We start from the raw sequence: 15,938 nt of genomic DNA, 5'->3' as shown, positions 1-15,938 counted from the left end.
AGTGTACCCTGCCAATGAAGACAGACTGGAGGTAGCACAGCAGGCTGTGCACCAGAGTGGAAGGAGTAAAGACCCGCCTTGTCCTGCCACCCCTTTTTTGGTAACAGAAACTCTGAGCAAAGGCACGAGAAACCAGAGGTTTCAACACCTGAAAGAGATGTGGTGACACCCAGCAGAATTTGGTTGTGCTTCAGTAACTCACACACCACACCTCTGCCGACCCACCCCCCTACCCCTCCCTCAACTGCCCATGTATACATTTGCAATGTGATGTCTTCAGTTAAAAATAAACAACATTGTGGACATAAAATCTGAAAGCACACCCAGTTAGACTGTGTGATTGGCACTTATTAATATTTACAGTGATTTTTAATTAACAGCATCTCTTCTGCCACTCATCTGTCGAGAAGTCTCCTGTTGGAGAAGCCCGTTAAGCAGTGGGGAAGACGCCGGTATTTGAAGGCGATTTAGTCCGAAGCAGGAAACAGGTATTTTGGGGCATTACATTGTATCTCCCTATTGCGCCACAGCCCCCACACACGCATGCTTGGATAAAACTGCGCTGCGGAGCTGTAATTGCATTGTGGCTTTTTGATGTCTACTCAAACAACATTAGCTTTGCTGGCATGTTTTACAATGTAAAAAATTTTGGTGAAAATGTCAGCAGGATAGTATCTTTAATCATATTTATTGATTGACCCCAAAAGGCACAGTGCAATTTAACTGGAGCCCCTCAAAGCAGCCAGGGTCAGGTTCAGACAGTACCTGTTCCTAGCACTGCCTGGAGCCCCAATTTCATGAGTAGCTCTTATGTCTAGTGTCCTTGAAGCCACTTGACTTCCCTTCTTTCAGCCCTTCCTTATTACGGCTAATGCAATACGCTACATAGCTAGAGATGCTTACTTCCAGGGAATATGAGGGTTTAATAGGTAATCTCTGGAGCAGGAAATGCATCTGCTCATCAGTGCCAGCTGCAGTTCGGTGTTCTCTGTCCAGTCCGAGAAATGATGGGACCTCCGCACAGCCCGGCATGGGAAGGCGTAGTTTGATCCCCAAACACGTTGCAGCTGTGCTGTCCAGCCGTCCCAGAGGGGCGACGTCGATTCCAAGTCTTTGCCCGCAGCCGGTGTTTGTCTCCTGTACCCAAAAGCCGGGTAAGCTGCACTCGTTGCAGCGCGGGATGGGGCTGAAGTTGGCCCACGCCCCGCTTGGCCACTGTGTCCATCCTCGGGGACTGGCGAGAAGGACCCCGGGGAAGGGCCGGCTGCGGGGGCACTTCAGGAAGGATCTGTCCCGGAGCGGCCCGGCGGTCACACGCAAACGCCTCGGCGGCCCCGCACGGCCCCGGGCAGGGCAGCGATGGGGGCACCCCTCGGCAGGCAGCCCGGGCCCGCGGAATGGCGGCCCCCGAGGCGGCTGCGCTCCCGCGGGGCGCGGGGCTGGGGGCGAGCGGCAGCAGGGGGTGTGTGAAGGGCGGGTTCGGCGGGGGTGGTTCGTGTGTGCCTGTGCCTGCGGGCGAGCTGTCACGGGGAGCCCGTGTGCCGGAGGGGCAGAACTCGGCGGGCGCGGAGCGGTGAGCCCGGCGAGGGGCGGCGTGCGGTGGCTGCGGGTGCGGGAGGGTGCATGGTGGGAGGGTGCATGGTGCGAGTGTGCGTATGAGTGTGTGCTCGTCCGTGTGTGCATCTGTATCTGTGTGGATGTGCGTGTGTGCGAGCGGTGCCAAGTGTGCGAGCGTGTGGATGTGCGCTTGAGTTTGTGCGAGCGTGTGGATGTGCGCTTGAGTGTGTGCGGTCGTGTGTGAGCGATCCCGTGTGTGTGAGATCGTGTGTGTGTGCGAGCGTGTGTGAGCGCGGCCGGGGGGGCGCGGGGGCGGGGGGGCGAGGGGCGGGCCAGCGGCCGCGGCGCTGCTGGCCGCGGTCCAGCCCGGCGCACTAATACAGCCTGGCGGCTCCCGCCTGACTGACGCCGGCCGGGGCTGCTGCTGCCGCTGCCGCTGCCGCTGCGCCCTGGCCCCGCCGCCGCCGCCGCGCAGCTGCAGCCCCGCTCCCGCCCGCGGCGCGCCGAGACCCCAGCCCGCGCCCGTGGCAGGTAAGAGCCGGGGCTCCCGGCAGCGTCCCGGGAAGGGCGGAGGGGGGAAGTACAGGGGATGGGGAACAGTGCCGTCGCTCCGAACTTCGCGCCGGGGCGGTCCCGCATCCTTCCCCGAGCGGTGCCGGGCGGCGGGGCGGCGGCGGGCGCAGCATCCCCCCGTGCGCCCGGCGGAGCAGCCGCGGCGGCGCCCCGGGCCGGTGTCCCCCCGGCTGGCGGCCCCGGCCCCGCTGCGCTGGGGCGGTGTGCGGGCGGGGGCTGGGGCCGCAGAGCAGTGAGATGAGACAGACCGACGCCAGGACGGCGAGCGAAAGGAGGAGCGCGGGGAAAAACATTTTTATGGATGGCTAAACGTTGACAAGTCTTCCCGCTGTCAGGATTTCTTTCTTTCTCTTTTAAGCAGGAGAGGGGAGGTTAAAAAAAAAAAAAAAAAAAAGAAAAGGAAGAAAAGAAACAACAGAGCCCCACATGACACGTTTGGAAATACTTTTCCTTTCAGAGGTTATTTTCTGTTCAAGAAATCCCGCTCCTGGACACGCTCCCGGGCTAAACGGAGCAGAATTGCTGGGATTCGGAGTTTTTATTCCAGCTACGAACGGTGACTCTGATTGGCTTCTTGTCTTTTGGCTCCGAAGTTAAAACGTTACACGTCTGTTGGTTAGCAAGTAACCAACATTTCCAAAAACAATAGCCCTCGATATGGCAAATTACAAATCACTGTAATTTTATCTCCGTGCCCAGGCGGCTCTAAATGGGGGGAAAATCGGAGTTCGGCTCATTAGTAACAATTCGGATATTGTTTGGTAACTTTGTGTTTTCCTAGTTTGATTTTATGGGTAAATTTATTTAATGCTAGCCAGGTCTGCTTAAAGGAGGCATTAGTGAGAATAAAAATAAATGACACACACATGGACACGTGCGGATGCACAGACACGCACGCCCGCTGTTAATTACTTGCATCTTATAAATTAGGGAAAGAAATGTTTCAGCCCAGAATGGTCAGCTATTCAGTGAAGGAGCTCTCCTTTGGCAGAAGTGGGAAATTATGTGCATGGCTTGGGAATGTATTCAAGTTTGCAGTGGTTTGGGAAGGGCACTGCAGATAACGCAAGTTTCAGTACTCTTCAGCATCTCCGATGTGTGGAAATGTGCCCCTCTATATGTGTAAGTATTTGTGTGGTAGGACTAATCTTCCCATCTTCAGGAGCATAAGATGAAGAAAGTGCTGCAAAATTCTTCTCCTCAGCAATGGTAGGACAAATGTCATCACTAAAACAAACCTCATCCGTTTTAATCCAGCCAGACAACTCCCTTCTTTCAGATTTGATAAGTACCAGTGTCTGGCTGGTTCATCTTTGCTTCCTGTTAGATTTTAAAGCAGACGCTGGGGACGGTTGTGGTTTGTTTTTTGCTTTTTTAAATATTGAGTTAATTTGACTTAGTAGCTAAAATAAACATGCCCAAAAATACATTTTAAGTCAGTTGTATTAAGAAGGATATCTTGTATTTACTGGGTTTAGCAGTAGTTCCCATTCCTGTCTGTCCTTTGTGATGGAATTAGAAACATTTTTTTCTTCACTTTACTACCTTGTACATAAGCTGATAAATAGTAATTCTGCAAAAGTGCCTGGAATAAGGGTCAAGTGTATTTTAGCACAAATCCTTATCATATCCATATTATATATGCGAACCAGGAGATTTCCTGATGGATGTATTGAATCTGTGTCAGTTTTTGTAAACTGATACGAGGTGGAGAGAGCTTTTATTTACCTGCAGCAACTGAAATGAATTTGTACAAAGCTGTCAACTGCCCAACTTTGTGAAGAAGTTGAGAATTAGTATTTCACTAAAGAGTCATGCACACACTGCCAAGTATCTGCAGAAGGTGGGGATGTGGTGTAGAGGAACTCAGTAGCACCTCGGGTTTGAAAGCTACTCTCACGAAAACGAGCAGTAGTGCTCCATCTTCGCTTCTGTGGGTACAAGCTGAGGCCCAGCTCACTAAAAGAGGAGTGTGGAAGTGTCGATATAATGTATCATGTAACATCTGCACAGTTAATTCTCCTTTCTCTCCTTTTATTCTTTTACAGGCTTTCTGCATCTCGTGTTTGAATTCTTAGCTATCTGCTGTTATCAGACAGGGAGATAGTGTGTCATGCAATCCTCTCTCCTGAGTGCTAAAGTGCTGTAATTTTGATGGCCAGGCTAATCTGTCGCTATAAAGTTTTATTTTTCCATTGTTAAATTCAAAGGACAATGACTACTAATTACAAGTGACCTTTAACCAAAACACTAGCTGGAGTTTATCACCAGTGCTGATACTGACTAACAGTAATTCCAGCATCAGCAGCAGCACTGGGCATCCTGTTTCAAAGAAACTTAAAAGAATAAGGGGAGACAAATATATATATATGTGTATATATATATATATATATATATATATATATATATACAATATAATTTGTCTGCTGCAAAATATCCAGTGAGAGTGTAGAGAGATTCCATTTTCTGTGCAATATATACCCTTTACGAATAATAATTACAGGGCTGGGGAAGAAAAAAAAACCCAATTAATTCATCATAAATATTTTGACTGAAAACAACGCAGCAGAAATATACATAGTAAAGGTTGTTCTCTCTAACTGCCTGGTTTCCTGATACAGGTGGGTATAAAGAACCATCAGTGTTACTGTGCATGAGCAGCAAGGGATAGTAATAACAACAACAATTTGAGATAATCATCGCGGTCCTATTACTGTCTTTGAGAACAGTTGTGAGAAGCACTAGACTTCGAATGCAGTGCAACAAAACTAATTTTTCAAAAATATCCCAAATTATTTCTCATCTTGTATTTTGTCTGCAATTAACCTTTCAAACCTTTGTTTGAAAGGTTCATACTGCGGGAATTTTACAGGTGGAAAGGTGACTTAAAGAGACTTGGGCCCCGTATATTTATTATAGCAGCTAAAAATCTGGCTGTGCTTTTGCAGATGAGTGGATTTAATAGATTGCAGGATCAGAGCCCAGTTTGAGGTCCTGATTAATACATGTTTGGATTTTAATTAAAGCAGGTGAAACATCAGGTGGATTGTTCTATAGGACCATTCGCAGGTTTCTACACCTTAGACAGATGTAAGGTTGAGCAGTTCTCTTTGAAGTTCAGTTCCTCTGGACAAGGCACTGCAAGGACATGATGGAGGTGGACATGGAGTGAAGGAGACTTGCCAATTTATGTAGCCATCCCTACTTTAAAAACCAAGAAAAAAACAGAAGAAGAAAATCTGATAATAGATCTCTGTTTTTCATTGCATTAAGATTGAAGTGTGTTTCTGATTGGCAGAAGCAAAGCCTTATCTTTCACATCTTTCTATCCAGAACTTGTTTCCTTCCCACTCTTTTTTTCTTGTCAGTGGCATCACCATTATCCCTCTGCCAAACTTAGCATCATCTTTGCCTCTTCTGTTTCCTCACAGGTTGTGATACTTCCAGATATCTCTTGACAGTTTTTCTTCATGTTACTTCTTACATTTCTCCTTCATTTTGTTTGCAGCTGCCAAAGCATTAGTCCACAGTGTGGCAACCTTCCAGCTTGATACTGCAACCTTCCATTTCCCAATAAGCTCTCTTCTCCCGCCTGCGTTCTGCTCCCAGATGCAAAATCCTGCATCTTTTGCTTTTCTTCCTGAAACAGCTCCCATTCTGGAGTCTCTCTATATGCCTGGCCTTTGTATAGGTTTGAAAATATTCCCCACATCCTGAGTTCCCCACAACTGCTGGCCTCAAACTCACTGTCCATTAAAAGAGAGAAATGAGGAGGAAAGAAAATTAGCAGACCCATGGGTCATTAGAGTTTTTTCTGCTTCAGGCTTCCTTTCACCCTCATTACCTGGCTACAATAGGAGCCAGATTGGCCACTTCTTGATAACGGTGGTTCTGTGTTTGCTCGGCCTGGTGGTGAGCTGGGTCACGCAGCCATGCTGTGCAGAACAGCAGGCAGGAGCTGGTGGTGGAGGTGCCCTTTCCAGAAGGCCTTGTCTGCCAGCAGCAAAGCTCCACCTAATGAAGAATCCTTTATAATGTGAATAACCCTGCAGCTCAGGTCAATACATTTCAACAATGCCTAATCTTTTTTTTATTTGTGTTTTTTTGTTTGCCTTCCCTTAACAAAAAAAAACCCAAAAAAAAAAAAAAACCAAAAAACCAAAAAACCCCACCTTTTTTTTTTTTTTTTCTTTTTTCTTTTAAGCATTCCTTTGCAGTATTCCTCATCAGACTCTGCTTTACAAAGCCATCCCTGTCAGGGCACCTGTGGGACAGATGCAGAAATCGAGGCACCTGAGGGAAGGCTGTTTACCTTGAGGTCTGTGGCAGGAAGCGATCCCACACACTGCCCTGTAGGCACAAAACTGACCGGAGGCACAAGCAGTTCATGTGGCTTTTCAAAACTCTCCTATGGTTACTTGCTGGTCTTGCCTATCCAAACCTACTTGTCTATGTCATATTACTCCAGCCCAGCTGCCAAGGTGCAGTTTCTCACCCTGCAGCTTATGACAGGTAGCTGATTTATCTCTCTCTCATCAACAGATCTTGGATTACTTCACTCGGCATGAAACCTTCGCAGAGACATCTAGAGTAGAGAAACCAAAATCCATTCCCATGGGAGGCTGCAGCTCCCATGCCTGTCCTGCTGCATGTCCTACAGGACCACCTCAGGCTTCTTGGTGGTGGCCTCCTCGGGAGCCTTGGGCTGTAGGGGCTGCGTGGGCCAAAGCTGAGTGTTAGGGTGGGAGAGGAAGGGCAGCAACAGCCATGAAGAGATGGGGTATTCCTTGGAATCCTGAGATGGATTTGAAGACGAGTAAAATATTTCTTTCAAAGACTCAGGGCCTGATTTGTGCCTTCTGCTCAGTGTTTTCTGAAGCTGGTAGTTAACATGACATGTCATCTTACATGCTAAAGAGAATCCAGCCTTTGTTTTTTTATTCCCAGACTCAAACGTAGGCATATGAAACCTGTTTAATCTCCTAAGAAGATGTTCTGGTTTACAGAGAATCTGAGCACCCACATCTTCAGCTGAAGTCACAGGGAATGGCCAGCTATCTCCTTCTTTCCCCCACAGGAGGGAACTAGATAGGCAAGCTCTTCCTCCTTTTGTTCTTAGCCCTGTTGTTGGGAAATAACTTCCACAGACATTCCAAGCATATCCAGATATTTTTCATAGAAAATATCCTGGTCCCTTGACCAAGGCAATCCCTGCCACTGAATCAGATCTTTACATGGATAAAGAATACTAATACTAGTGTTTACCTCTTCTCCACACAGTTATTTGCTGCAGCTCTCCAAGATGTAGGCCGTGTGGATGCTCCACCCTTCCTCCCCCCTGCAGGGTTTCACAAGCCACTGAGGGCTCAATTAGCACAGATTACTGCGGATGTTCATGCAGGAGAACCTATATGTCAATCTTATTGCATTAGCAATTTCCCACAGCGATGCACAATGGAGGCCTTTTAGGAAAAACAGATTTGAATGTGATATGGTTGGAACACAATGAAATGCTAATGTGATTCCGTGGACAACTGCTAGTGTGATGTGTACAGAAAGTGTCTTGTGTGTGAAATTTATCCCCCCAATGCAGTTGGCCAGGCTGTCTCACCTGCAGAGAAGGAGACGTGGCCAGCAGTACTGTTGCTTCCTCCCCAGGCTTGCTGCCAGTCAGAGGGGAAGCGCTTCTGGAAGTTCTTCCTTTTGAGATTTTATCCAGGATCCATATCATCTATTGATCTGTATTTCACTTTCCAAGCTGTGAGATGCTAAATCATCTGCAAAAGACATCTGCTATGTTAACACCAGAACTGAGTAATGCTTCAGACAGACCTCCCTGAGGTGGGATATGCTGCCATACGACATTTGCTTTATCCTTTTCCCTGTGTGTGCTGTAAAGGCACAACCAGGTATGCAAAAGCATGTTCTCTTCTGACAATTTAAGACACTAAATTTCCGGAATAGATTCCCATCAGACTAGAGTGCCACATCCTTGGTGAAATAATTGTTCTTTAGATGTATCCTTATTCACAACATTCTTAACATCTAAATCTAAGCAAATCCTTTTCCTAAAATGAGTATTTGGGAATGACTCCAAGAATGCCAGTGATTGATAACAAGGATTACGGGATCCAATTAGTGTGGCTGTAAACTTTAGACCAGCATGGAAGCTGAAGTTCTTTTCAAGTCCCCTTCTTCCTTTGTGAAGTGTTTGTTCTGGAGGCACTTGGCTTCATGCTTTGTATCAGAGATGAATCAGCTTTTATTTTAAAAGCAGGAATTCTATTTTTTGCGTATTTCTAACCCTTCCATTTTTAGAAACACCAATGGGCTTTGCTACAGTTTCTCTGGGAATGGTGGGTATGTGAGGAATGCAGGACTGACTGGCTGTAAAATGGGGATAGCCAAAGCCATGAGAAGACATTTTGGCTTCCTAGGGCAGGTTGATACACCTCCTCATCACCCCAATGCCTCCTGCCTTCTCCCAGAGATACATCCTCAGAGATCCTCCATGGCATGAGTGCTCCTTAGCCCTCAGCTTTGCTGGAGGAAAGCAGCTGAGAGAGGGGCTCTTCCTCCAAGGTGCCGGTCTGTGTCTGAGCAAGGCAGCCTCAGGAAGGGGTAAGGCAGGGACTGGGTGTATGGGTCTTCTTCCTGCCTGCAGGGAGCAGGGTGTGAAGCAGAGAAGAGGATGTGTCCCTGTGGGATTGCATCTTAGAAAGTTTGGTGTGGCCCAGACAGGGAATACTGTATGGTTCACTCCTAATAAACATCACAGTCACTGGTTTCCTTTAAGAATTAATACCGAGGAAGGAAGTGCAGTCAGAGATAGATCATAGTGATAAATTGGTCCAGTTTAATATTTTTACATAGACTTTGGTTGTAGTAATTTTGTGGGGCGTCTTCAGATTTTGTGGGAGATTTTCAAAGGCAAAATTTGGTGGGAACATCCAGCCCTCTGGTTTGGGTTGCCATCCTCAGCAGCTGGATGCAAGTAGCCCAGGGGTCAAAGCCAGCGTAGCCATGCAAGCCCAGTGCTGCACTGGAAGAGAGGCACCCTTTACTTGGTTCTAGGAGGGGGTGTAGGGTCATAGGGGCTCATCTCAAGGGGTTTTCCAGTCCCTTCTTCCTCCCCAAGGCCAGCACAATTATTCTTGAATCAAGCTGTGTAAAATGCACTCACAGACAGCAGCAACTGTCCCAACATGTATCTATCCTACTCGTATGCTCTCCCTGATTTTTCAAGTGGACATGAAGGACAGATTGCCCCTATCCTGTCTGCAGCAGACTTTGCACATGGGGGTACTGTTACCATGCCCATGCCCTCTGGTCTCCCCATCTTATGTCACACCTATGAAGCTTTGTTGAAACATCTGCCACTGTGCTCATCCACAGTCCCACAGCAGTCCTACAGCAGGAATTGTTTCCAAATCAGGCATCATGGGCATACCAAACATGACCTGGGTACTTAATTTTCTTTTGTGACAGAATTTATGTTTCTGAAATGCTTGTGCAGGTGTTTCATTGTTAGTGTGGAAGTGCACATTTCTGTGTTAAGGTGTGCAGCTTATATACTTTAATCTTTCCTCCTTTGTATCAAGTAAGAATGTGTCATTCCTTTCCTCCTTTGTATCAAGTAAGAATGTGTTATTTCTGTCAAGAGAAGCTAAAAGATGCTGAGTAGATAAGGTATACTTGAGTGGTTACGTGAGCTCAGAAAAATTATGTGATGACTGAAATTTTTCATCACTAGCATCAAATTTTTTTCTTACTTTATTTGGGAGGCAGTGAGTTTAGGTGAAGGCTCCACATGGTGAACAAGTGGCTGGAGAAGCATAAGATGCTGTGAGATTTGCTTTGTGATATTGATGCCTGCACATAAAATTCACTGTAGAAGGGTTTTCTGAACAAACTTGAAAAAGACTCAAGAAGATTAGTTTCAGAAGCTTACATTATTCATTTCAGCTTATATGAATAAACAAGGTGTTGCCAGGGCTGTGCGAAACATGGATAAATTTGAGCTTCAAACATTCTACCTCCTATCGTTGGATCTGTTTTTAGTTGGAGCAATCCAGGGTCAAATTGGGAAGAAATTTAATTTCTTAATTAAAAAAACCCCAACCTTCTTTTCATCCTGTTAAATTAAAACCCTAGGTGTTAGGTTCTGCGGTTGTGGAAGAAGTTGGGAACATTATAATGAATAATTCATTCACTGTATTTTCTTGTGTGAAAGACAGTGGTTTCAGATAGGTTCATAATAGCACCCTTGTCCCAAGGGTGGGTCCCAAGGACAACAAGAAGCCTCGGGGGATCCCAACTGATGCTGAAGGTGTCATGAGTGGAACAAGTGATTTACATGCTTCAAAAATAACATGTGGCCACTGTTGCTGAGCCATGGGCTCATTACTGGACTGTGCCGCTCAGGCGTGTGCTTTCACACTGCTCTCCTGAAATGAGTGTACATGGGAAACCTCTGCTGCCCAGCTCCAAGCTGCTGTTCGGACCAAAAAAAAAAAAAAGGATTGGTGCATGAGGCCCAAGGCAAGGCTGGTGAGATTTGCCACTCATTTGAGACTCACATATTTGTACACACTTCTTTGTTTGTTTGTTTGCTTTGAAACCCTTTTCCCTGCTGATGTGTAGAAGATACCCATAGCAAGTAGCAGAGATGATTTGACTTGGGAGGTTCTTTTCCAGCCCTGGGTGTGTGCAGGCTGCTGCCAGCTGGACACATTTGAAAACATACCAAGAATCATTTAATTTAAGAAAATTCACATGCTTCTCTCTTTCATAGTAGGTAGAAGTAACTGAATCAGTGCTAGGTAAAAATAACTAAGAGCATGTTCACTACATTCCTCTTCACATTGATCGACTGAAACAATTTTCTCCCTTCCAGTTCTGTTGTGATTTAGTCACTGAGTGTCAGACTTCCAGCTATAATTGTCTCACTGCTCTGTTTTCCAGCCACATGCATCCCTAAGAACTGCACAGCTTATGTCTAGACGACCCTTTGAGAAATCTCCCTCTGTGGCCTTACTTAGCTGTTGCAGTGACACCGAGACTGATGATGTCAGGCATTCTCAAGACAGATAGCCATGCCTCTCACCACGCAAGTGCTGGAGTGGAAGCTGCACCTTGAAGCTTTATGCTGAGACCAGAAGCAGATACACATCTGCCCACACCATACACATACACAGATGCGCTTTTGAGGGACGTTGGACACTTTGCTTTCACACAGCAGTGTCTTAAGACTGTTTTCATTAGCATCCGTGAAAGTTTTCCTTTTTGACTTCTGCAGAAAGCTTAGAGTGATATCTAACAAGGACTGGTACAATTTCCCTGCTGTGCCTATGGGAGCAAAATTCCCCCAGCCTGAGGGAATGGTATGAAACTGTGTCAGAGGAGGTTTAGGTTGGATATCAGGAAAAGTTTTTTCACTCAGAGGTGGAACTGGAGCAGGCTCCCCAGGGAAGTGGTCACAGCACCAGCCTAACAGAGTTCAAGAAGTGTTTGGAAAATGCTCGGAGGCACATGGTGTGACTCCTGGGGTGGCCCATGCAGGGCCAGGAGTTGGCTTTGATGACCCTAGTGTGTGCCTTTCAGCTCAGGATATTCTATGATTCTGTGATTATATGACCACTGAATTAGAGGAAACTTCATCACCATGTTGGACTGCACAGGCATTCTGCTGGGGTGTGATGTGATTCACATCTTCCCTGACACAATGGATCCTTTTAACATTTGGTAAAATCTAAACTTAACAAAATCTTTCTATAGTGCAGATGTCAGCAAATTTGCACTAGACAGAGAGGAGGGCATGTTTAATATCCATGAGTTCTGGAACCCCTCTTATTGACTTCATCAGGACCTGCCTCCAGTTAGGAAATCATAAGCCCACAGTTATGGTGGGTTTTCCTCTGCTTCTGGGTTGTCAGGCTCTTTAGTACCACAGTAGAAGTTACTGAAGTGAAACTCCTGGAGCCACACATTTCTCCTGTTGACCTGAGGACCTACAACCTATTTCTACACTGGAAGGTAAAAAATGGGCATAGGAGGAGGAGAAAATATCCTAATCCCTTCCACTTAATGTCCATTTTGCTGGGTATTAGCAGCAGTCATTCAGACTTGAGGTGTCTCATCTCACACATTAGCTGTATGCAGTGCCTGATTTTGCTATTTTTTTCCTAGATATTTACCTTTATGTGGAATGCTCCATGCTATGTACACACGTATTTTTCTCAAATACAGATTTAGGGACTTGGAGATGAGTAGGTCAGATAGGTGTCAAAAACTTGGACATGTTTATGTGGCCAAGTAAATTCTACTGAAAGACTGCTTCTATACTAATAAATGAAACATGCCTAATGCTCTTCTTGGCTTTGAGGCTTACTTCTGTGCAATGGTTGTCTCACCCTCCAAAACATGGTGGCTCTATGCTGACGTCTTATGTCAGTCCTGCTGGCAGGACTGATCCCTGTTCCCTCCAAACTCTTGAACTATGCACAAAAGTGGTTTGGGGGACTGCTGCTGGCACAGACCAAAGCCATTCCAGATGCTGTGGTAATGACATTCTACAGGTAATAAAGTTCCTGTGCCCAGACATGTTTCCCACCACTATTGTGCCACAGCAATAGTAGTCAACCCTATGTGTAGGGAGAATGGAGCCAGTGAACTGGGCTGACATGTTTCTAGTCCCACCTTCTCCTGTGGGCCACAGAAAATAAAAAGGGTGGGTTCATGCTCACGTCCCGTATGTCTTCTGCCTCTTCCCTAAATCAAGCTTCAGGTCTTAGGCTATACTCAGTGATGGAATAAGGATTTACAGCATGGAAGACTGACTGTGTTCAGCGTTGACCAGTCACTTAGCTGACAGATAGACAAAGCCTTCCTTGTAGTCTCAGGGGAGGGAATTGTGTTAGGAATGTATCCTGAACGATGCCTGACTCATCCTCATGATAGCATATCATATTGTCAGTGAGGGAGATAGGGCTGACCAGACCAGAACTTCCATCATTGTATAATGCACATGTGCTGGGAATATGGATCAAAACTGTAACACTTCCCTCCCCACTGCTACTCTAAACTGCATTGAGCATCGAGAAACACAATGGATCATCAGCACAGAAAAAACATCAAGTGTGGGTTTGAAACATTCCAGTTGGGTAGTCAAGTTTCCTGTTACCAAAGGCATATGGCTTAAGAAACTGCTGTCCTGAAAGACTGTTAAAATTAAATTGTGAATTGACATCTCTGTTGTTGCAGCCCTGGAGCTGAGTGGCTGCCTCACTATTTCGCAATGGAGAATCTAAGCGCAGCAACACAGGGCTTAGTCTGCTGAATAGTATGCAGTATTATGTAATTTAATAACATTAAACTAGGATGTTCTGATAATATTATTTGCAAGCTGTTTAGTTTACATAATACCATTTATGTTTTATAGGTCAGTAGAATTTGGGGAAAAAAGATTTTAGAAGAAACTGGGGGGAGCACGGTAGGAAATTGTGCAATGTACTTATCTGAGACTACATCACATGGTCTGCAAAGCACGGCTTTTGCTTTTATACACATAGTCTTGGCGACTCTCCCACCAGCAACAATAGTGCTCCGACTCATACTGATGTCACTGTTGAGTTATTTAATTTGACTGAACGAGATTAATGTGTTTATTTAAAACCTTGGTCAAAATGGGAAAGAAAATCTCGGGACAATACTTTTATGTGAACAGGTATGTTTTCACATCTGATGGTTGTAATGTTGCATTAACTTATCAGGAGCAGTTGTTTACACATGCCAGTGCCCAGGAGACCCCTTCAGATAAGAAGTGTGAGCCATTTTCCCTTTCAGCATAAAGCAGAGACTTCTACATTGCTACTGGTCCCGTGGGCCTTCATCCCTGCCTTTCCTTGCTTCCTGTTGCTGCTTTCAGGGTTGATCCACAGTGATCCCAGCATTGTTTTATTTTTTCATGTGAGGATGGGGTTTGGTGCCACCAGGCAATGACAGCAGTGTCATGGTGGATCCTCCACAGGTTCTCACCAGGGCAGCGAGGGACAGACACCTCCTCTGCACAGGATGTCTGGATGGGGCTGGTGCTGGGCTCTGTAGCCTGAGCCTGCTCCTCCAAGGACTGGAGCCTGCCTGCCTAAATTTTATCCACATTATGTTTTACAGATAGATTGAGGGTTTTTTTTCCTGTGATAAATCACTCTGACTTTCCTTCATTCTCTCTATGTAGCCTCTAAGTGTTTGGAATAGACTTTGTTTTTGTCTAGAGGCATTAGTAACTATCCAGTTAAATACTCCAGGTCATTGGACTTTTACTAATACAGAGCAGAGAAAAAAAATCTGGAATCTGAAGTTTCTTTTTGTATGGTGGGACAGGTTTCCACAGTTACATGGAATCAATCTTTGACTGATGAAGGGCACGAGAGAGGGAGTTTCTGCTGTGCTCTGTCAAGAGCCTCTCTTGACAGTCGAGGACAAATGGACACACACATAGATTGATAATGTAGAAATTGCATAAGCCAGAGCTCAGTGCTCTGGTGGGTGCCTGAAGCAAGGTGTGCCTGTTCGGCTTTCCTGTTTTGTAGTTCCTCTCTGCATATTTTCATGGTGCTTGGCATATGAAAGTCTTGGAGAAGAACAGCTGCTGCTAAAGAGTTGCTTTCATGATTTCTCCTCTGTGGGGCCAAGTGCTTCCATCCTCCTAGTGCAGTGGAAGGCTTTTGGGACTTTGAGCTCCTTTCCCCACCATTGCTGCTGTTGTGGAGGAAGGGAAAAAGCTTGTTATGTTTCCATGTATCTGCATTTCTCAGGGTGATGGGCATTTCTCAAAGGGAAATGCAGTGGGGCATAGGGATGGGCATGAGAACAAAACAAGAGCTGGGAGAAAAACAGCTCTAGGCAGTCCTTGGTCCTCAGTAAACATCACAGCCTGTCCAAGAGGCTCTGCTGCCCTGGGCCATGTGTGCTCACACTGCAGCATGCTCCAGAGCTGTGTGGCGCCAAGGGTATCCAAGTATGCCAAAGAACCAGTCTTTGGGATTGGCCTCCTGTCCCACTGTGTTGTACCTGTGCCTGCACACAGTGTCCCCAGGTGCCCTCTGAACTCCTATAAAACCTGTATATTCAAGGAAATTGCACAAAAATATGGTTTGTGAAGCTCTGCCACTCCCTGTGCTGGGCAACATCTATCTTCTCAGTGGCTGCATCTAAGTGGTGCTGAGGACTGTGAGCAGGCCTTTATTGGTGGGGCAAAAAGGTCCACAAGGGTGGACTAGGGCAATCATGGAGCTGCTTTTCTTGAGGTATCCATTTGGAAGACGGCCCCATCTCCTGTTTTAAGTTCCCTCTGTGTAGTTCAGACCTTTGGACTTGTTATGCACAGGGGGTCCATGAAATATATTTAAAGCAGTATATAGCTTGACATACAAGGACATTTTTTCCTCAGAGCTCCAGTCAGTGGAAATATGTAATTTTCAGCTAAAATTAGACTGGCTCCAGCTATATGAAGAAAAAAAAAAAAAAAAAAAGGAGAAGACCTTAAGAACTAAACTCTTTCTGTTGGACTCTGTCAGATGTAGCAGCTCCTAGCAAAAATAACTCAGGATCCATCCAGCACAAACTGTGTCCAAAAGTTTGTGATTTGGGTCCAGAAAGCTGTGAACTGTTGAAGAGAGAGAAACAGACTGTATAGGCAAAAAAAGGCTTTTCTCTTCCATGTAAGGAAATATAAATAGGTTTAGAGAATACTAGTAAATCTTTCAAAAGCATTAAATGAAATCTAGGAGAAATTTAAATTAATTTTG

The 15,938-nt window shown here is 45.8% G+C and overlaps 1 protein-coding gene across 4 annotated transcripts in view; it reads left to right on the top strand.

The window, feature by feature from the left end:
- Nucleotides 1–1,079: 1,079 nt before the first annotated feature.
- The window catches only part of SMAD9 (SMAD family member 9), a 40,544-nt gene continuing 25,685 nt past the window's right edge, over nt 1,080–15,938 (top strand). The window contains exon 1 of one of the 4 annotated variants that reach the window (XM_038135645.1): nt 1,080–1,154. The gene's annotated coding sequence lies outside the window, so the exon portion shown is untranslated. Of the gene's footprint in view, nt 1,155–1,540; nt 1,574–1,939; nt 2,089–15,938 lie in introns of those variants that run through there. The other 3 variants (XM_038135653.1, XM_038135662.1, XM_038135637.1) reach the window with 3 other exon arrangements.

Source organism: Motacilla alba, chromosome 1 (assembly GCF_015832195.1).
Source record: "Motacilla alba alba isolate MOTALB_02 chromosome 1, Motacilla_alba_V1.0_pri, whole genome shotgun sequence".
NCBI classification, from domain to species: domain Eukaryota; kingdom Metazoa; phylum Chordata; class Aves; order Passeriformes; family Motacillidae; genus Motacilla; species Motacilla alba.
Note: the sequence above shows the minus strand (reverse complement) of the source record. Positions and strands in the feature narration are given on the sequence as shown.